Below are 23,603 nucleotides of genomic sequence, written 5' to 3' on the forward strand. Positions count from 1 at the left end.
TCAGGACCAGAGCCTGGCAGGCCTGATAACAGCCAATGAAACACCAGCAAACACCAGCCGGCGCCGAGCAAACATGCAAAAGTGTGTAACGGTGGGGAGCTGTGGCCTGAGATAAGGTTCCCACTGCAACAGTCATGGAGAAAACTATTTTCTCTAATCACAAACCAATCCCCTCTTCTTCTTCACATCCTCACTTCCTGTCCTTTCCTTTCCCTTTCCCCTCTTTTCATCCTCTCTAGCGCTCTTTATTCTCTCCATACTCTCTTTAGCTGCTTTGCTGGCCAAAGATGAGCTGAGCTACGGATTCCCTGAGCCAGCTGTCATGTTAAAACTTTAATTCCAGCTAAATTTCACACTCGGAGGCTTCATCTATGGTTGAAGGAACATTAAGAGCGAAGCCTTCAGATCAGATTAAGATACATTATGCATGGGGTAGAGAAAGTCAGGGGGGGAAATTACTTCATTGACTCCATTTCGTCTAAACATGTTGATGGCATTCCTCTTAGTCCTCCCTCAGTGTGTTTCTGACTACACAGAGGAGGAGGAATTTTTATTTCATTATCCCTGTCGCATGAGGCAGAGAAGATTCTGCAGCTGCTGCAGATGCACAAAATCCCTCCCATTGCCGAAGTCATTCACTTATCCCAGCACCCACACACACACACACACACACACACACACACACACACACACACACACACACACACACACACACACACACACACACACACACACACACACACACACACACACACACACACACACACACACACACACACACACACACACACACACAACCGTCACAGACATATCTTAGCGCCCAAACTCCCCTCCTTCACCACCCCAAATAGACACACAATGAACATGCTCCCAAACCAATACACATACAAAGGAACACACACACACACACGCACACACACAAAATGTAGCACAGAGAGAAATCTTCCCACACTCAAAAACGACATCAGAATAAATCCACTTAAGATCAATAATTCACATTTCTTAAAACGCCCTAATTCTCTATAGAAAACTGGGATGCAATTTCCCTCTCTGCTTTGTCGGAAAAGTTTTAGAGCGACCAAACGCTGCAGACCGAGGCTTCTCCGATTATAAAGGCGTGCTGAGCTGAAAATGGAACGTTGGAAGAAAAAGAGGGAGAGGAGAGGAGAGCAGGCATGTTCAACAGAGAATCCTATGAATGACTTAGTGAATTGTTGAGGCTTGTGCATCACTAAGCAGCTCCATCAATGTTGGAGGGATAGCTGGGGAAAGAAGGAAGATGAACTACGGTCTTAAAGCATGAAACACAGATAATGTGCATCCAAAAGAATGTGATGAGGAGGGAAGAGATAAATAAAGAGGGTCAGTAAGGGTGGAAGAAGCAACTGCAGGATTGTGTATAAGTGAGAGTGGTGTTGTTTCTCCATTGTCCTGTTAATTGGGAGGATGATTCCACTGTGCACCCGTCCAGATGGGAGTTGGAGCAGGATTAAACGGTATGCCACAACCTTCATGCTGTCGATACAAGTCACCTTTCAGAAACACTGCACAAACTGACAGCACAGAAAATTGGAAAGAGGGTGGAAAGGGACACTCTGCTGTACTTACACAACCAATTACGAGTGTGAGTGTGTGTGTGTGTGTGTGTGTGTGTGTGTGTGTGTGTGTGTGTGTGTGTGTGTGTGTGTGTGTGTGTGTGTGTGTGTGTGTGTGTGTGTGTGTGTGTGTGTTTCTTTCTATCTGAACCAGTTCCAGTTCCTGAGATCCATCACCCACAACTAAGGTGATTTACCAGAAAATGAAAGAACATCCTGAACATCCCGAGCATCCCAGGTGGCGTTTCTCCAAATACTTTCTGTCACACAGGAGCAAGAATAGCGTAACGTTTACCCTTCACACACCCACACACCCACACACACACACACACACACACACACACACACACACACACACACACACACACACACACACACCTTCAAGTACATTTTAGTGTCTTCATTTGAATCTTTATTGTTCTCTTTATTTAGACATTGTGGTATATGGATTTAATCAAATAATCTGAATAATAAGCTTTACCTCTGCAAAAATGTAGCTACTGCGTCAGAATCTGCTTGTTGTCTGGAGCTATTTTTGAGCAGGCCCCTAACAGTAAGACAGGTGCACACAAACACAAACACACACACACACACACACACACACACACACACACACACACACACACACACACACACACACACACACACACACACACACCTGCCTTCTGGGCATAGCCTGTCTGTACCGACTTTATGAGAGTCTCCCCCAACACAGCGCACAAAGGGCTATATGACATGTCAATTAAAAATGTTTTCAGCGGAGAGACTTTCCTGCCTTAAAGACATCCTGGGAATTTGGTTTTGTCCCACTAGTAGATGTCTTTAACACACAAAAGCCATTACTTTCTTTTGATCTGCCCAATGAAACAATAAAGATACTCACATAGTATTGAAACTCTCTCCAATTATTCTGTCAGCTTGCTAAATACAGGAAGTCTGATATGACTGTATGTATTTAACGCTACCAGTTACCAGAGGCTTTCTGCTCATTGTGCGTTAACACTGTAACGAGGGGGTCAAAGACCCTACACAAAGCTGTGCTTCACAGACATATCTGTGACTTTGTGGTTAGTTTAGTTGCACCTGTTAATTAACACCTGTAGTTTGGTGCTCTTAGGAAAAGCCCCAAACCAACTTCAACCTAAAAAGAAGAGGTCTAATTTATCAAAATAATAGTAATAATAATAATACTCTTGTGTGGGAGTGCAGATTCTTTCAAAAGAGAAGGCTAATCTCTACAAGGCAAAAGCACCTCATTCCACTGCAGTAAGCGATGAAGATGGGTAAGAGACTGGAGGAGACAAGGATAATGAGATCAACCCCTGTATAGTGGTTAAAGGTCCTGCACATACACACAGAAGCTTTATCTCAACAAGATAAATACCAGCTATCAGTCTTGAAGAGCTGCGGCATCACACTGACATGAGAAACGTTGGCTAAATGAAATCAATATATATCAAAAATTACATTAAAAAAATGTAATTATCGTATTCAAGCGTCAACTTAAACTCTTGATATCTTGTTGACGGATTTCCTGAATCACCCTTAATTTCTATCTTAAAAAACAAAAACATTTTTTTTAATATTCTATTGTTTTCAGGGAAGATTAAAATTTGTGCAGATTTTCGTCACTTCTCTGGTGAGGTGAAATATATCTTACATTATATTTATCGGCTATAAAACATGCAACCAAACTGGAATCTGTCCACACAGACTTGGAGGGCTGGAAGAAGCTTGTTGTATGTTGCAAATGTTATTCTGTCTGTATTTCTAAAAGGGAAAATAAACAGACAACATTTCTATGATCCCAGATTTTAGAGAAAGTATTAGTTCCCTGCGCTCAATAAGATGAAGTAAATATTTATTGGAAAGATAAACAAGCACTAATTTGTGTCATGATCAATACGGTCTCAGTCTCTGGGTTTGTGAGCTTGTGTGCCCTTCTCTCCACACAAGCCCTTGAAGGGATTTACAAGCCAGTTCAAATCACTGAACCGTGGAGGAATTATCTAGGAGGAGGAGGAGGAGGTGGCTCACTTCTCTGTCAGCAACTCTTACGGAAGTTCCCTAAAGCCTTGAACTTTAATAATATAAAAAATAAAATGTTAAGATGGCTACTAATCCTATCATCTTACTATTGGATAATGAAAAATAAAACACCTGATAAAAACACTTGTTTGTAGCCTTTATTCGGCCCACATATCACCGTCGACTGATCGGCAGTAACTAGACACTCAGGTGTCTCAGTGGTGAGCAACACTAATATATTTACCAAAGAGACACTGGATTTAAAAAAAAATCATGGTTGTACTGTGCAGATTGTGTGTTTGTGTGGTTTATGTGTTGCCCTTTGTCCTGTTACAAATAATCCCCAAGACCAGACGCAGCTTTCCTGAATAAATGACACAAAAAAAGATGCACAAAACCCTTGAGCTCAGTTAAATGTCTTAAAATAAAAACTGTCTACTGCCTTGTTTTTCAATCTAGAGCTGCAGCGATCAGTCAATGTACAGATCAGTATTATATTGATGATCGATTCATTGTTTTAAGTCAAATTTGAAGCAAAAAAGCAAACCTTTGATGATTGCAGCTTCCTCAAACATGATAAATAATTATTTTTCTTGTCATTTATTATAGTAAAATGGAGTATCTTTCGGCTTTTGAAATTCTATCATTCTTCTACCATCAGATGCTTTATAGACCAAATGATTAACTTATTAAGCAAGAAAATAATCTAAAGAGTAATGGAGGTGCCGCCCTAGTTCAGTCAAGTCAACTGAGTGCAAACTCATTGCTGGCTACCTGAGGCTGGTGCTGCGTGCACAAGGAAATCATGACGGAAATCATGACTCTAACAAAAGCCTCCTTGAAGCTTATGCATGACAAAAACTGCCAAAACCGAGCCAACAAGATGCAGCAAAGCTTGATGTTCCTCTTGCTTTATTGCGTAGTTACTGAAACAAGGAAAAACAGTCATGGCTGCTAGTGATGGAGACAGGAAACAGAAAGCACCTGTAGTTGAAGCTGCCCTCATCAAGGGAAGGTATTTTGAAACAACCAACAAGATTCAGTAAATAGCAAAGCTGCACATGATATGAATATACACATATCAATTAGAAGAAAAATAACAAACTGTTATAATAATCATCAGTTTATAGTCATCAATTTGACCCAGACAGATAAGATAAGATAAGATAAGATAATCCTTTATTAGTCCCGCAGCGGGGAAATGTACAGGATTACAGCAGCATAGAGGATAGTGCAAACAAGAGACATAGTAAAAAAACAAGATCAAAATAAGTATTATAAATAAGCAAATGAGCAATAAAAAAACTGTAAACAACAGTAAAGAATCCACAGTAACTGAAATATTATATATCCAGACAAAAACTATTATAACTATTGTATTGCACAGTGTATTTGTGCAATACAATAAACCACTTCTTTCCAGAGGGCTGAATTTGCACTAGACTTGGTCCTTGGTACTACCAACACACACTGCAGTGCTCAGAGCCTCACCTCCATCAATAGTAACATCTAGCTGAAACTCAGAGAAAGCAGTCTAGTATTGATTCAGGCTGGACAATAAATTCAGCTTCGACCAGTATCTTTGATATCTTCAAACTGTTATCTGCAAATGCTTCGGAAAAAATGTACAACCCATAATACCCCACTGCTCCTCATGTCACTTTACCATGTTAACTGTGTCCAGCAACAACAAAGTCACCCAACTACAAACACTGCTTCCAACCCCCAGCCTCTCACATCTCAATGACAGAGCCATCACATTGCACAGATCATAGCACATGACCCTAGGGACACCCTCAGTATATTTTTCACACTTCTCCCACATGGATGCATATATAGGGCTTTAAAGGGCACTCTGTACTGTAGCATGAGTCTTGTCCCCTCTGCCGCACACAAAGCTCACTCAATTTTTCTGAGTGCATGTGTGTTTTTGTGTGGGTGTATATAACCATGCCGTGGAAATCGATTTCCCCTTGGGCAGAATAAAGACTCCATCCCATCAGTGTTTGTACTGGAGGTGTAATATTTGCACTAAAAAAGGTATCATAATCCACATTACCTGGTGGAACTCCCTCTGGTGCTGGACGGCCCCCACGTCGCCTCCTATGGGCAGCTGCTCCGACAACTCCTCGTCCTTGGCTGTCAGCCATTCTATGATCTCCTGCAGAGAGAGCTGCAGCTTCCCGCTGTTGTCGGAGAAGGCCTCCAGCCGCACCCTGCCAACGCACACACACACACACACACACACACACACACACACACACACACACACACACACACACACACACACACACACACAGTTAGCTCAGCAAATGTTCTCCAACACACCAATGTAATACTGCAGATCACATTTGGTCACAACTAGAGATGTCAGGATTAACGGATCTTGCCTTCATCGCAAACACATGACGTCGAGGTTTCATAAATGTAAGAATAGTGGAAACAACGAAATCTATGGTGTCCTGATTCCCCATGAAAACAAATCTCTTATATCTGCCAAAAAAAGATTATTAAATCAGCCAGTGAGGGAGCATTTTGGATATCTAACTAATGTACTAAGCAGAACAGTTTAAACTCAGCAGGGAGTAGTTCACTACGTGTTACTGTGTACTTTGCGGGAATGGATATTACGAACTAGGGAAGACTATGGGGGAGGGGCTGTCTCTCTCTCTCTGTGATCCCTGTCTGTGAGGCCTACATTATGTATAGAATATTCCCATTTAACTATTATAAAATATTTTAAGTAGTCGAACATTACACTTTAAAAGCTAACTGGAGAAAGTTGTCTCATATTGTTAACACCTCCCACTATTGATAATGCTAAGACAGTATCAGCTTTGTTAACAACCAAGACATACAACTTTATAAACCTTCAATCTAAACCTTCAATTGTTATTCAGTAATGATGGGTTGTAAAAGTGGAGAGCGAAATAAAACAGGGATTTATTTTTATATCAAACAGAAACATCTAAATGCAATGTCCTATTCTACTGTATTTTGCAGAGGACGTTGAACTATCAGAAGACACATTGTGGTCCCTGCTATATGAAGGCCAATGATTTGCTGTTCCCGGAGGCCACAACTTCACCTTGAAAAAGTTATGAAGGGAACAAATAGGATTAAAAGTTGTTACACCTCACTGATCATGTCACTCCGGACAATTCTGTATCTGAATGCTGGGGGGCGATGGGGTGGCGATTTATGTCATAATTAAGTCACAATTAGAATGTGTAAATGTAATTATTTAATCGATCGTGTGCTAAACCCCTCCACCGAACATTACCAGCCCTACAGTGCAATACAAGAACAATGTTGTTTCATTATTTAACGTCTTATCATCCAGTCCATCATAAACCAGTGAGGATTCTTTTCTCAGATTTTACCGTTCAAATCAGGGATCCATTGTTTTTGAGAATTACTCAGATGTGATATAAATCTGCCTAATTGTGAGTGGTAAAGTAAGCAAGTATATGCAGAATTGGGGGACATCTGAGCCAAACCATGCATTTACAAGATCCAACATAGAGGACCCTATACAGTATGTCCTCCTGCAACAGTGTTAAATCACAACGTCACAGCAAAACAAGCATAAAGGATCTTGTGGCACATACTAGGTGGTGAGAGGTTTGTGTTGCTGCAGGTTTTTCAGGATGAACCAGGAACAAATAGCAGAGATTTGATCTGCTTGCCACCTGCCAGCAGCATGAGAGATGTCTGAGGCAACTACACCGCTCATCAGTGGCACAGCTGGCACTAGTGGGGTGAGGGGAAAGCTGTGTGAAAGTGTCCCAGTGTTTCAATTACACACCAGAAGCCGGCACTCAAATGACATTATTCCTGCACATCACAATTTGCCAGCACTGTCACATCAGAGACGAAGAGTGGGAGTGAGAGCAAGAGTCAGAGAGAGAAAGAGGCCGTCTAAGTGTCACTGCTCACGACTATAAATGAGGGGGAACGTCGCAAAAATGTAATTGGACTGATATGGAGATGAAAGCGTAAGTGAAGTCAGAGGAACATTGAAGAAGTCTGAATGTAGTAAAACAAAATAATCACAGCTTTGCGAAACCTAAGGTTAACATAAGCAAATACTGTGAGGGGTCCAAGAAAACACTCACGGCTGCACCATTAGCATGCAACCATCTGCAATGTCATGGTAGCAAATGTAGGGTAAATTGAACTGAATATTGGCAGAGATGAGGATAAGGGATGCTGATTGCAGGAGGGCATGATGGAAAAAGCTTTGCTTAGTCCATAACAGCCGTGAATACACGCATATAAATACAACAAACACACACACGCACACAAGGCATGAAAGGTTTCTGACTCAAATCAAACGAGCCCAACCCTGAGAAACGTCTAAGAGAGGCCGTCCATCAAAGGATGACCCTGGCACTTTAGCAGAGAAGTTTCAAAGCCCTTCAAACCGCACAGTTTATACACTCATACACAAACACACAAACACAGCTCACAGTACACTTACCCATCACTGCTTCCATTACACACACAGAGGGTGAGACAAATAGCGCACTGCCTGCGCTGTAATGGAAACGTCGTCACCTGGCGGGTGCTGCCAAGAACAACTCTCGCCCTGCTAAGCTGTGGGGAGGCCAGGCTAAAGGTTTGCCAGTAGAGGAGGCTGACTGACGCTGTTTTATCTCCAGTGGAAACATCATGATTTCAATTAAAGTGCTATTTATGGGCCAAGTTCTGCTGCGTTAGAGTAAGAGATGCCGGTTTTGAGTGTGTGTTAAAGTGGAAACAGGTAGGGTGTGTGCGCTCCTCTTTGTGAAGAGTAATTTGAGTTAGACATTAAACAGGCATTAATTGATTTTTTTTGGGCCACTTTGGGCCCGAGCAACAAGCTTTAAACTCAACACTGACATATAATCACCTTCTTAAGTTGATATGGTGAATTTGTTGGCAGACTGGCATTAGAAGTTGGCCTCTCTTTTAGCTCTGTGTTGGTCTCAATTATTTCCTGAGGTAAATATTATGCGTATTAGAACAACGTTGATGAAAGTGAACAAAAACAGTAAAGTTGGAAAACCTGAAACAATGAGTTGAACGAGGCAGTCCATAGAGCAGAGAGGAACTGTAGGGTCTGATAAATATTATATGGGGTTTCAACAGTATAAGCAACACCTCTTAAATTAAGACATACAAAACAAAAAAGCATTAGCCCAAGGTTGGGCAAGGATTTTCCATGGATGACCACATCAGATATCCACACAGAGTGAGGATCCACATATATGCAGATACTGTCTGCCTTGTCAAAATAAAGTGCATTTGTTAGGTCTATTTTCAGATGAGTATTAACAGCAGCAGGGTCGTGTATGTAGTTTTGAAGTTTTCATAACAGTGTAATGACAGTCACCCAGTGGAAAAGTGTGGCTTATTGGTGTGTTTTTAAACTGTTTCTGGAAAACAATGTAGTTCTGCATCACAGACAAACAACCCAGATCAAACAAATCATTAGCAGGATCAGTTCTTTTTTTTGTCTTTTCTTTTTATTTGTTGGGAATAAGAGAATTATCACCACACTTATCCTTTAAGATTCAGGTCAGGGGCTCGCCAATGTCAATATGTCAACGAAGGTCAGTACCAATGGACTAATGAGATGCTGTGTGATTTGACAGACAAGACAGACTCAACACGCAGAGTCATCTGTCGGCATCAATGACAACAGTTTCAAGATCGAAATACATCCAATCTCACTAGGGAACACATGATGCCTAAACTGGAAAAATAACGGTACTGTCATAAAAAACATTATAAGCTTTTTCATTTCCTGGATTAGCTTCAAGCAAAGGACTCAGAACTGATAAGATATGCAGCCCAACATAAGAGGGACCAACCTCTGTTATGAACCTGAATACACTGATCCATGTATCAATCAATCGGCGTGTCCTTGAGAGCGACACTGAGCTGCTATCAGCTCAACACCGTCAGTTGCTGTGGATAAGAATCACAATGCTTTGTGTGTGAATATAAAGGATGTTGCTGTTTATAGACCTTGAGCTTTATATTCAGTGTAACTCTGTGTTTTCAGAGTTGGGAAAACTCTGTTGCATGCTAATAACTGTTGTATCTCCAAATTTCTTGACAGTTAACAACCAAAGTAAATAACATGGTCAAATCCAACTCCCCAATCAGTCAGAGAGATTACAGAGAGAGGCTTAGTGCTCGGTTCAATGATTAATTAATGCATAGGAGATAGGAGGAGTGCTTCTTCTGTTTTAGGAGAGAGGAGCCAGCGAGTGTGTTGCCTCGGGGCCCAGAGAAGCTTTGAGCACAGCCCCATTTCTATCTGCTTTCTTCCCCCTCTCAATTGCAGAGATGTTGCGGGAGCTGTAAAAAAAGTGTGAGGGTGTGTGATGGGCCACGCAAAGGTGTGTATTAGGGGTGTGATGAAGACGAGACACGATATTTGGGTTCAAGATTAACACAGCAGCACTGCATTTAGTTGAAAGGTAATCAAAGGTGTGTATATGTATGTTGTTCTAGGGATGTCACACTGTGAAAGGCTTAAATTAAAGTAGATTAAGAAGGACACATTTATTGTATCATGTTGTCACTCCTAGCTAGGTTGTTAAGATTAGGTTCAGGTTTCATGATGGAGAGAGCTCAGCATTATGAAAGAGAAATAAGTGGAACGTGTCTTTCAGTTGTGTTGCATTGCATTGTGTCACCACAGCGAGGAAGTGCAAAGGAACCCTCAAGGGCAAATAATAACGTACGAAGTCCATGTATTTTTAAATGATATTGTAACACTTTTATCATAAATAAACATAAGATTGGATACGATAACAGAACAGCTTTGTTCAAATCCTTGATGTTTGGCAACTAAATGATTTGGTTAAGGTTAGGGAAATGTTTACTCTGCATGATGTCAAGAGATCATGCGAGAATCATGTTACCAAATTTTTCAGACTTTAGCCCTACCAATGCTGGATTTTTTTAGGGGGATACAGAGAACAAATAATGAGAGTTTAAAAATCCGATGACAACAAATAGGCTTTAGATAGATTTTTAAGAGAAATACTAGGTAAGCTTTTACAGTCTCTATGTTTCTCTAATCTAGTTTTGGCATCTCTGCATTGCAATTATTTTTCAATGTAACTACCAACATACACACTGATACCTATATATCTGCATTGAGCTGATAACAGTCTAGCTCAAATTCAGACTAGACTGCAGGGTGTAAAATCACCCTTTGGTACAGAGGTATGCAACCACCTACAAAGTACCTCCTAGGTCTAAATCTACAGTACTTTACAGTAGGTGCAGACATGTTAATGTTGTCATTTTGTCGGATCTGTTTTAAAATACTGCAAGAAGAATAACGAGAAGATGCAGCGACAAGACAACTGGTTGGACCTCTTTGTCATTAAACTAACTGCATTATTTCTTAATTCATTCAATACATTTTTAGTTAACTCTAAGAATGTACTCAAGGTTAATCTTTACTGTCGTAATCATGACACACACTTGCCTAAATCAAAGGCTCTAATCACAGTTGCTCACAGTGAAGCGCACTAAACATTGTAATGGGAAGTCAACAGAAACCTGATCAGTGCCTCTTGGGGCAGCTGCCGTCCCTTACCTGGATGGAAGCAGTTGTTTTGAAAGAATGTAGCCCACATTGTAAGGCTGCTGCCTGCCATGGCAGCAGTTGGTAACTGAAAGATTTTAACTCCAATATCAATAAACAATGTGGCCCAGTTGCTGTTAACTGCAAGAAGAATGTTCATGTCTTGCCAACCTTCCCTGGGTTTCTCTCTCTTTCTGCTTCACCTTTTTTTATTTCTTGCACTGTAGGGGTAGTGTGTGTCGAGTGTGAGGCATTCAGGGACTTCTCCTGTGTTGGAGGAGTTTACTGATGCCTTGCCTATAGCGTCTCTTCCAACAGCCACCTTACTGTGATTTGTGTGAAACACATTTGCTGTGTAACAAGTGCAAGACCAACCACTGGGGCCGTTTCCCAAAACTAGAAATACTGTAGATGTTTGAAGAGTAACAGCTGACGATGCCCACAGGGGTGGACACTTTTGTTGCTTCTCCTCATTACAACTATACATGGAGATTTTGAATGGGTGTAGTTTTAAATGACAATACAAGGTTAGAAAATAGGTTTGAAATGAAAAATAATAATGGCTAAATCACATGCAAATGTCAATTTCCTGAAATGTAAAAACAGTGAACTAGCTGGACTGAAAATAACTCGACTTATAACTACGTAGCTATCTAAGTTTTTTTCTGATTCACTCTGACTTTCAAGTTTCAGAACCAGTAATACAAATTAGGGGGGAAAATCCTGTTTTCTCATTTGCAGTCTGATTATGATGCTGTCATTAAATAGAATCATGACTAGCATCGCTTTAAGAACAGAAATGAAACCTTGTAATAAGAACCAGCTCGTCCTCCTCTGTATCAAAGTGACTCACCGCTATAATTAACCCACATTTAAAAACTGCCTGTGTGAATCATGAGCTCCTCCACATCATCCTCACACTTAGAAAACAAATGTACCGATACAGACTCATGATTGCTTCTGCAAAGTATGTACAGATTCCTACAGTATGTACAGTGAGCACATGCATGCCACTACGAGTGGGTTTAAGGTTTAAGTGATTCATGTATTAAAGAGGACGCTTATCATTGCTTGCATGAATCAGACACTTTATCGTAGCGTGTAAAGACGTGAATGAATCGCGTCCAATTTAATTGTTTAGATGATGATTAATAAGCATGAGAGACCACAGCTGAAAGTGTGATTAGATCCTACTTATCTCTTAAACCAGAGTGCTTTATGTTCAATATACTGCGTGTGTGTCTGTGTGTGCGTGTGTGTTTGTGTGTGGTTCTAGGGGGGCAGACAAAGTGGGGCGGCTGTGGCACATGAGGTAGAGCGCTTGTCCTGTAACCACAAGGTTGGTGGTTCAAACCCCTCTACCGGCAACATGCCAAGGTGTCCTTGAGCAAGACACCCAACCCCAGGTGCTTCATTGCAGCCCACTGCTCCTCTGGGATGGGTTAAATGCAGAGAAATAATTTCCCCATTGTGGGACTAATAAAGGCTTAATTATTATTAAGTGTTGCTCAGGTTTAATGTGAGTGTCCATGTTTTCCATCTGTATCATTATTCCTTTTTATTGCGTCTATGAAGTATTGTGTTTGTGTTCATGGGGATAAACAGATCTCAATGGTTTATATCCATTCATGTTGGTGAGTGTGAGTAGAATTATTGTGCAGATTCAGGGCTTCCATCATGGAGTTAATGTACATGATTTGGATCTGCCCACCTCGATCATTTTGATTGAGGTGTGCAGAGATCGGGGACTTCCTGTCTTCAGTTTTGTTCAACTGTTGGTTGCATTGCCGACTATTTTTCCCCACAACAGTTCCCTACAGCAAGTGCCAAAATAATATATGTTTACGTTCAAAGTAGTGTACCTGTACACCTGTACTGTAGTGGCCGTTGCTATAATAATGTGACTCCTGTCTGTCTGGAGCAAAGGAGGAAGCAACATGACATTTTGACAGCGCGCTTCACATGGAAGACAACTGTTTGTTTCCAAGTATCCAACAATCAACAGTGGTTTCTTTTGAGCAAGTGGTTATTCCTGCAACCATGACAACAAAGGTCCCCTTACCTTAAGTTAAGTAGTGGTTTAATCCTTTGTTCCATGTCATACCCGTCTCTCGGCACCATTTAAGGACAAGTAGAATGCCAAAAAACAATCTTAAACAAATAAGTCCTCAGCCAAATGCAGAAAAACAGTAATTATCATCACTACTATAGTTGTTGTTGCCGCTGCCGCTGATCTTACAATTATTACAATCATAAATAATAAAGCTTTGATTCAAAAAGGAATGCTGTCAACATATTCAGTTATAATTTGACTGAGTTAAGTTGGAACAATTTTTCCCTCTCCATTTATTCTTTTCTTTCTCTGTTAATGACACAATTTGTCAGTTTTTATTTGTATGGTACTCTGTAATTAATGCTTATATGCTCTGCCTGTTGCCTGACTCTGCTTTGTGTTTATTACTTAATGAATTCTGATTAATCAGTTGATTAACATAGTGACATGTGGAGGCTATATTTGTGTGTTTGATTTCATAGTGTGTTGTGGCCTTGAGACTTTTGCAATGTGTATGTTCTGTGGTAATTTTCAGTGCTCATATAGTTTTTTTCATGCTAACACCATGGAAACACTCTGTTGTTTTCATTACATTGCTTAAGGCAGGTTAGTTGTTGGATGTGGTTGGTTAACATTAATCAGCTTTATAATTGAAGAGAGAGGAAGTTAAGGCGAAGTAATACAAGTGAAATATCAAGCAAACAGCTCTTACACACTTTATTATGGCGTCTTTTGCCCTTTGATTAGAATTGAGACATTCACCCTCAAAATGTTTCTGCAGGAGAATATCAGATACAAACTGTCGCTAATAATGTCTTTGACATCATCACAAAGTATACAAATGTATGTGAACTCCTTATCCCACGAAGCAGTGGGCCACTTTAGCCTCCAGTCATCACAATCATTTATTTTTGAACAAGTGAAATATCATTTTCAGCAACAGGATTTTAGAGTAAATGAAACCTCGTACTGCAGGTGTCGATTAAGTTTTGCTGGTTCACAGGTAGAAGTTTAAATTTATATTGTTGTCTTTGCATACTGTGGCATAGTGGAGAGCAAGGTAGTTCTCCAATCAGAGGATCGGTGGTTCGATACCCGGCTTCGGCAGTTGATGTGTCCTTGGGCAAGACACTTAACCCCAAGTTGCTCCCGAAGGCTTGCCATCAGTGTGGACTGGATGTTGCATGAATGTTAGTTAGAGTCTGATGGTGACACCTTGCATGGTAGCCTGTCATCAGTGTGTGAATGGGTGAATGATATGTAATATACTACTGATTGTAAGTCGCTTTGGATAAAAGCGTCTGCTAAATGACTGTAATGTAATGTACCTACATGTTTAAAAATGCATTTTTCAATCTTAAATATCCAAACACAAGATTGGTCCCTGCTTTCATCCTCAAGCTGACAGACAGGAATATGTTGATTAACACCAGGTAACAACTAAATCTATATTTACTGTTTTTTTATGCTGTTAAAGATCAGTATTGATTTAACAGTAAAACATGCTAATGAACAAGAAGCCAATCATGATAATGAAGCACAAAAAACAAGCAGACTTTGTTTGATCAAAAAACATATTGATCAGGGCTTTTAACTGATTGTCCTCTTTTGACCTTCATGCAGGTTTAGGGTAAACAGTGCTCATGTACAAAGCGTGTTTCCAGTCCTTGAGCCTTCTTGTTCTTTGCAGCTCAAACAGCGAGATGCTTTCACTCTTGTGGGGATTTGATTCGCTCCAAATAAACCATTCAGCATGCCCGGGTACAGTGTGTGTGCACAGAACCTGATTATCTTCTGCTGCTCAGGGTACAGTGTGTGTGCACAGAACCTGATTATCTTCTGCTACTCAGGGTACAGTGTGTGTGCACAGAACCTGATTATCTTCTGCTGCTCGTCAAACAGCAGTCCAGAAAAGTCCCAACATTGTCTCTAATATGTGCATGACCAGCTGGGATTTGTTCATGATGTATGAAGGTACAGTTCCCGTCACAGCTTCACTCTTGTTTCATTTTAAAGCGCACACACACACTTTATTCATGTCACACCTGATTCCCCATTGGTTTGTCTAATCATTAAAATGTATCAAAGTTTGTTCACGTTTGTCCCATAAATCATGACACTGTGATTCCTCCTTTATCAATGTCTTCATTCCCTGATGTCCTTTACTGAGTGTGATACACATGATGTCAATGAGTCTCTCAAGGAAAAGAGCATGGGTTTGTGTGAGGTTATGATTTATTTTTTCTGGTAATAAGTTTGTGCTGCCCATGGATGCTAGAATTAAGTGTGAATTAATAATTCAATATAAAATATATATTATAATTTGTACCATATTATTAATGATATTGTTATATTAGGCATATATAAATATATTTTTATATTAATAGCTTTTAGAATAAAGTTGGTTCAGTGTTAAAGCTTTGATGTTGCTGCAGCTTGCTTAATTTCTCTGGGGGGTCGCTTCAGTGTGGTGATGCCTCATATAATATCGGATAACTGGTAGCTGAGCTCACTGCACTTTCCAAGTAGCTTGCCCAACATTAATTATTAAAAGGTTGAAGTTATTGATAAGCAGTCTTTGGCAAGTTACTCATGAAGTGTAATAAGTTGTGTTGTCCTTATCACTCCTTAAAAAGCAAAAGGCGAAGCTCTTCTCCTGGCCGGAGGAGGAGACCCTGCTGCCGAGTGCAGAGCTCTCCTCCTCCCACTAGAGCTTCCGACTGCTGGTTAAAGTCTGCAGCAAAGCCCAATCTGTGTCTGTTGGCGGTGGGCTGGCGGCCTCGCTGGAGTCAGATCTTAAGGAGTTTCTGGTGAACCTGCATAATTTCATCTGATTTCGCCTAGAATCTGAACCGGAGCCACCGATGACAAGTAGTAAGAATAACTTTACAGAAACAACCAATCTGCTTGTGTTTACTTATGTAGGTCATATAGAGACGTCAGTATTACATTGAGACGGTTTCACAACCAGTTAAAAGTCCCTCACAGTAACTTTGAATAAAAATGTCACCGAATGGAACCTCAGGTAAACTGAAAATGTAGGTCACATTTGAAATATTTGGCCCAGAAGCTCAAACCAAATCAATCAGTATTAAATTAATACCATGAGAATGAGCAAATATGTGCAAGGCATCCTGGGAAAATGATGCCATACTCTTACCACTGAATCCCAAAACGATTCTCAGGCAGCAGTGAAAGCAAAATCCTCCAAGCGTCTAAATGATTGAAGCGTCTAAATGATTGAAGCGTCTAAATGATTGAAGCGTCTAAATGATTGATGGCCCACACACACCTCCTATCACCCCCCACAATCCCACCCAGCAGCATCAGGTTTTCACCCCTGACCTTGAACAATATAATTATCGTTAACATGTAATTGGAGCTCAATAAGTCCTGCAGGCATTAAACTGTAACTTGCCTGAGAGGGAAATTAGCAAAGTGGAGCAGAGAACCACCAGAGGGCATTGCACTGAGCCTGGGCTGCCTGTGGGGGGGGCGCTAGAAAGGGATGGAGGAGAAGAATAGAGCTGAAGGATAGATGCTGAATGAGGAGCGTATCAACAGCTATCAGTACTTGTGAATAGAGACAGGAACATTGTTGTAATGACACAAACAGACTGAGACAAAAACAGACTCAGAGGTCTCCCTTTGCCCCCGGACAGACGCTGAGCGTGGGCGGCTGGCTCGCTGCAGTTATCCGAGACATGCGGCAAACAAATTCATAACATGCCACCAAGACACCCACACCAACATCGGTGGGCATTCCCTGCCGTGCAAAACTGGGGGGGCCCCTTGCCATGTGGCACCACGCGAATCTCCACAATGCCTCTTATTGTTACCCATGACACTTTTGTCAACTAAGTTACTTGTGAAATATATTTGAAGAAGTCATACCTTTAACCGACTACGTATTTTGTGCTGCTGCTACTACACTAGAGGAGATTTGTGATGATTCATCATCAAGCTGCCGTGTGTATGAGTGTCATAGAGTGTAAAGTACGGCTGGTCTCAGTGATGAGATACAAATACACACATGAGATGAGTACATCCCATTCAGCTGTCTTTAAAGGGATAGTCTGACATGTTTGTTTGTTTCTTTGCAGAGATGAGGAGATCAATACCACTCTGTGCTTTGAATAAGCTTACTAATGCTATAAAAACAGCCATTAAAACTTTACTCCATTGAGTAAATAGCTTAAATTCACTGAAACCACCCACTATCTCATACTGTATGTTCTTACACAATAGTTACTGGCCTCAGCAATAAGCTTGCAGTAATACATGTCATTTCTTTATATACAGTATTCATAATCAGTCAGGGGTGATTATGAGAGACAGCGTAAAAACAATGTAGCGGTCCACTTGTTTGGTGCTATTATCTCAATCCTGCGTAAGACATTAAACCACAACTTGATATAGCACAAAACACACAGCAATAAGAACAGCATGTCTACAGCTTTTTGCCCGTGGCATCAAAGCACTGTTTTGCAGTCAATAACACATGCTACGCAGCTGGTGCGTGTTGGTAGAACGGCTCACAGTGGAATGATTTTGCCTCCTTTCCATACAAGTTGCCAAAAAAAGTGATCAAGTCCCTAACCTTCTGTTATCAGCGCTGAGTCCAATTAGCTGAGCGACACTGTGTCATACTGATAAATTCTCTGTGGCTTTGCCATCTGTAAACATTTAGAGAATGCATTTTTTGCGCTATAAACTCCTTATCTTAATTTGTCTGGGTTTTTCTTCAGAAATTGCTGCTTTCACATCAGTGTGACATTTTGGAGTGGGGATTATTCTTTAGCCTTGCGAGCATTGTGACTCTAGGGACGGCAGTGTAAGGCTGACACAAATGCTTCCAAGCTTCAACCGTTGCCATGGTAATCAACAAATAGCCCATGAAATTAAGAATTGTAATCACACTTTATTCATTTTGCATCTAAATGTTTTATTATTAGTAGCGCCGCTCGAGCACTGAAACGCAGCAAAGGAGATCTGTGGATAGACAGTCTCAATAAAGCCAGTTCTTTTATTTTATATACTGACATGGTATACAGTTTATTTATTTATCCAAGGCCTACTCATGAGTTTTTTAGTTTTTTGGGGCTATCGGTGTTATTTATTTGATATATCGTTAGACAATGATAGCAAAGTAAAGTACAAGAATGAATAATGAAGTTTGACGAAAGTTTGTCAGCTTGTGTTGTTGCCGTTGTCCCACTGCCGTTTTAATGCAGCGGATTACTAGGGCCCATGCATGATGGCCACAATGGGTAGCTCCACACGTAAAAAAGCAACAGTGGGAACTACTTAGCAAATATTAGTGTGCTAACATGGTCAATTAACACGGTAAACATTGTTCCTGCTTAACATCAGCATGTTAGCATTGTCATTTTAAGCATATTAGCATGCAGATATTAGCATCGAGTGCAGCCTCACATTGCCTCTTGCTTGTCTGTGGACACTTGTTCAGAAATGAGAAGATTACCAAAGTACCAAAGAGGAAGTTTAATTTAAATCCAGTCGCGTTGCAGCGTACTATAGGGTATAATGCAGGCCTACAACAGTTTAAAGGATAGAAGGAAGCAGCCATGACTTGGAACAGAGCCACCTGTCAATCAATGCTAGACTGGCCATTATAAAGCCAGTTGTCTGCTCTTGTCCAGCCGCTGGCAATAAACGCAGTCAGACGTTTCCACTGGACAGCACTCGCCCTCAAGGGTAGACAGCTTTTCAGTGAAGCTCTTTCTCATCCATTCATTCTTACATTCTTCTTTTCCTCTGCTCCTCCCATTTCCCTGCATCCCATCTCTCCTCCATGATGATTTAATACCAGCTGTCTCCTCTCTCATCCCCTCCATCCCCTTTCTCTCTCGGCCTGATGAAGTCAGAGTGCAGCTCTGATATAAACATCCACTGCAGGCCATCCATAGTGATCTCATTACACGCGACTGCAGGGGAAACTGTCTTAACCAATTTCACAGCTAACCTCCCCCTCCCTCCTCCTAGATACGTCAGGGTCAAGAAAGCAATTAAGGGGCCAATTGTCTAAACAGGATGCCAGTTGAATAGAAGGAACAGAAATGATGCGGCAAGTTTCCAATTAAGCATAGAAGAAGAACAAACGCCCTCTAATTGTTTTGCACTGGCAAACCTCTCGAGTGTAACTTGTGGAATGGCAGTATTAACCCATAGTATATCAATAATTAATAAGCTGACAGGAAGGAGCGCTGAAGTATACATTATTGTGTGACAACACATTATTAGACAATATGTTTTTAATTGCCTGAATCCGACTGTGAATGGCAACAAGACTCGTCGGAGGAAAATGGAAAATAAACAATGAAAGAGAGTATATATAGACGTTGGACCTCATTAGGCTCCTTGTCACTGTGTGACTTAAACACAGATATTAGCACAATGTCTCCCCACAGATTCAAACAAGAAAGGACAACTGCAACAGTAATTAAAAGTAGAATTCTCACTTAATGTTCAGGTAGAAATGTACTAATTATGGGGCAATTAAGAGTCTGTATAATATAAGAACTTTGGTTATGCTAAAAGCCATCAGACACACCTAGAAAATTGCTTTGATTATTTCCATTATACATCTCTTTACTTATTGGGTGTGTGGCTCATTCGCAGCAAATGGGTTATTAAGCAAGATGTGAAACAGGAAGTTTTCTAGTTCTTTGTTCCACAGAAATGGTTGGAGGTATTCAGTAGACCGCACAGTCGTGAATATTAAAATAAACACATTACTTACTGGCTAATAAACAAACGGTTTGAAGCTAAAACGGATCAAATGTTTATAACAATTATCTGTATCCTGACAGGATCATGAAATAAATCACCTTTTTCATTTATTTTAAGACAGCAAACTTCTAAGTATACATACAATCAGATGTTTGCAGCTATTGTTGCCACGGAACAGACGATCTCCACTGAAGTTTACATATGCAGCCACCTTTTTCTCTCTCTCAGATACAAAAAGCGTCTCGGCTCTTAAAACAGCTATCTATCCCTCCAGACTGTTAGAATAAACCTCGCTATAAAAGTCCCCTTACCGGATGTTGTGGGATTTGCGTTTGATCTCGTTCCAGCAGAGGTTCATTTCTCCCGTTTGGTGCGGGCCGCCTCCTCTCAGTCTCCTGCACTCGGTCCCCTCCTCCTGGCCCTCACCGTCCACTGTGGACTGGCACGGCACACAGTGGCATCCCGGCCACGAGGGCCGCCCCGCAGCTGAGGACAAGAAACAGCAGAGGGGCACCTGGGTCAGTATGACAGACAACCTATTTCTCTTTTTTTTGATTGAGCATGCTAATAATAATAATTTTGATCTGATGTATAAAGGTAGGATAAGAACAACTCTGACCTTGGGGAAACTAAAATTCACTAAACTTCATACAATTTTGTTTACCTTTTGCCACAACGCAACATCATCGTCCATCAAATACATTCAAGCCCATGTTCCAGGTAGATTACTTTGCAATGTAAATTGCAATCGTCAAGTGAAAATCCAAAAATGATTTCTACTGCAGTGCAGTGTTGAAGTGTCTAATTAGACTTCCATGTTGTTGTCTTACAGGTGCAGGCCCTGTTTTCGGTCAAAACACCCACCCAGAATGAGTGAGCAGAGAGCAACATATAACTACCTTACCACACAAATATTAAATGGGATTGACTCTTGTTTCTATAAACAAAAATTTACTTTTACCCATTTTACAATTTGAACACATTTATACCAAACAACGTATACTTAAAACCAACTAATATTAAGTGATTTCCCTGGAATTGATTTTCCACCAGGAAGAATCCTCAGTGACACAACATTCTCTATTTTGGGAGGTAATCAGCAGGTTTACTGTAAGTTAAGACCTGATCAATGAAAGGGGAAACCTCGGGACACATGAATCCTTAACATGAATAATCTGTCTGGTCCATGACAAGATAATGAAAAGACTGTGCAAGGCAGAAAAAAATAAAGGTAAAAATCAGCTGAGCATAAAGCTGCAGAGAGATACCTCTCCGGTCTACCTCTAGGTAACAAACCCATCTCGTTAAAGAAAGCACAATGCAAGTGCTCATAAATGTGAAGAAGCGCCACACACACAAGAAGTCTAGTCAACAAATCAGAGTCAAATTGAATAACTGTGTCCTGTGTGCAAAATAGAAAACCTGAATCATGAGACGCCAGCAGTTTTATCCCATTATTCCATTCCATTAAACCCAAGGAAACAAACGCGGACAAAAAGCCTCTTATTTTTCACAGACTTTTAGAGTGAAGAGGCATCTGAGGCTGGACTTGAAGAGGTGCAATCCCCTTGATGGAGCTGTGGGGGGAAAACATATCAAGGAGGCAGCCCACACAGACACACAGACACACACACAGACACACACACACACACACACACACACACACACACACACACACACACACACACACACACACACACACACACACACACACACACACACACACACACACACACACACAGTAAAAAGTGGCAGAAGAAGCTTTCCCCGGTTCACAGGTCATGATAAATCTTGTGTTTGGTCACTGGGCTGTCAGAGGCTTCCTGTCTTTTCTGTTCATGACAACCTTTACCTCAGCAGCAGCTGGGCCTCTCAGCTAACACCTTCTGCCTTATAACACACTCACACACACACAAAAACACACACACATACACACACCGTATAACCAGGAGCTTCCCTTGTGCTTCGTCAGAAGGCTCTTATCACATCGTTTTTTTAAACTGGTCAATCCAATTCTTCCCTGCTGGAGGGCTCAACCTCCAACCTCTACAGCAGCAGTCAGCCATCCATCTAAGCCAACACACACACACACACACGCACACACACACACACACACACACACACACACACACACACACACACACACACACACACACACACACACACACACGAATTGCACTCAATCTGTAATAAAGTCATCAACACACGTTCTTGTTGATAATTGTTGCTTGTCATATTTATTTATATAATACTTGTAAATATACTCCTGTTTTTTCACTACTTGCGTATATTCTGTTCCTTTATTTGTCCAGCTTTGTTGTCCTTCTCTCTAGCTGTTTTGTCAGTTTCTGTGTGAGTACAGAGTTAAATTCTTCTTGCCTTTGAATGCACACTTGGCTAATAAAGATGATTCAAAGCTGAACTTCTTTGGGTTTTGGACTGTTGGTCGGGGAAAACAAGACATCTGAAGAGACCACCTGGAATTCTGGGAAACTGGGATGAGAATTTTCTGATGTTTAATGGACTAATGATTAATCGATTAATAATGAAAATAACACAAAGAAGACTCAATAAAGAAAATAATCATTTGTAACAGCACTAATGTTTACTTTATAAGTGAAATGTTATATCTGGCGGAATTCACATGTTGAAAATGTACTTCAACTGTTAATAGACATCTCTGTTTGGTAGAGGATCATAGTTAAGACACAATGTGCTCTGTTGAAATAATACTGATTCTTTTTTATTGTTAGATCTCCCATTGCTGTTTTCATGGGTGGGGTCATTAAAGGGTTAACCAGCTCACTGTTTGTTTTGTGTCCCTTTGAATGCTTCTCTCTCAAGCTCAGGTGGTTTGTCTAAAACAAATTGAGCCCGAAATGAACAAGGAAGAAATAACTTTTGTTGCAGTGTCAACGTTCGAATGAACAACTCCCCAGTGACAGGGGGGAAAGACTTTAGTGAACTCATCTCATTTATTTATCTTTATCCTCCCTCTCCTTTTCTTCTCCCCCTCCTCCTCCTCCTCTTTTTTACTCATTCATTCTTCTCTCTACCTTTCTAGCTTGTTCTCCAGACCACCTCAACCGAGATTGGCCGGATCCTTTTTTTTTCCAATTATCACATGAATCATCACCATCGCGTTCCCACTGCTGTCTCCCGTTATCTCTCCACTTCCTCTCCTTCCTCTTCTTCCTCAGACAGCTCCGGTTAGTGTCGGTGAGTCTTGTATGAATCAGCACATCTCTCCCACTCTGTCCTGCTCTCACCGTCTCCTTCACTTCGGAGGTAATCAGAGGTCGCGTGTGACTCTGCACACTGTTAGCTCATCCAGGACCTCACTTGAGCTCAAATATTAACTTAAAACGCCTTTATATTCAGTGTACGGAGTGGATTCCTATCACTGCTGTGTTTGTGAATAAAACAATGAAATGAGGCAGCAGAAGCTCCACATGACACGAAGATGTTTAAGAACAGAAAAGGCAGCATGATTGTTTGTTTGCTTTGGAAAGCTGCCTCTTCAAGATGTGAAATGGAGTTGCACAATGACAACCATCAACCACATCACTGACAAACACCA

This window comes from Anoplopoma fimbria, chromosome 4 (assembly GCF_027596085.1).
Source record: "Anoplopoma fimbria isolate UVic2021 breed Golden Eagle Sablefish chromosome 4, Afim_UVic_2022, whole genome shotgun sequence".
In the NCBI taxonomy this organism is placed as follows: domain Eukaryota; kingdom Metazoa; phylum Chordata; class Actinopteri; order Perciformes; family Anoplopomatidae; genus Anoplopoma; species Anoplopoma fimbria.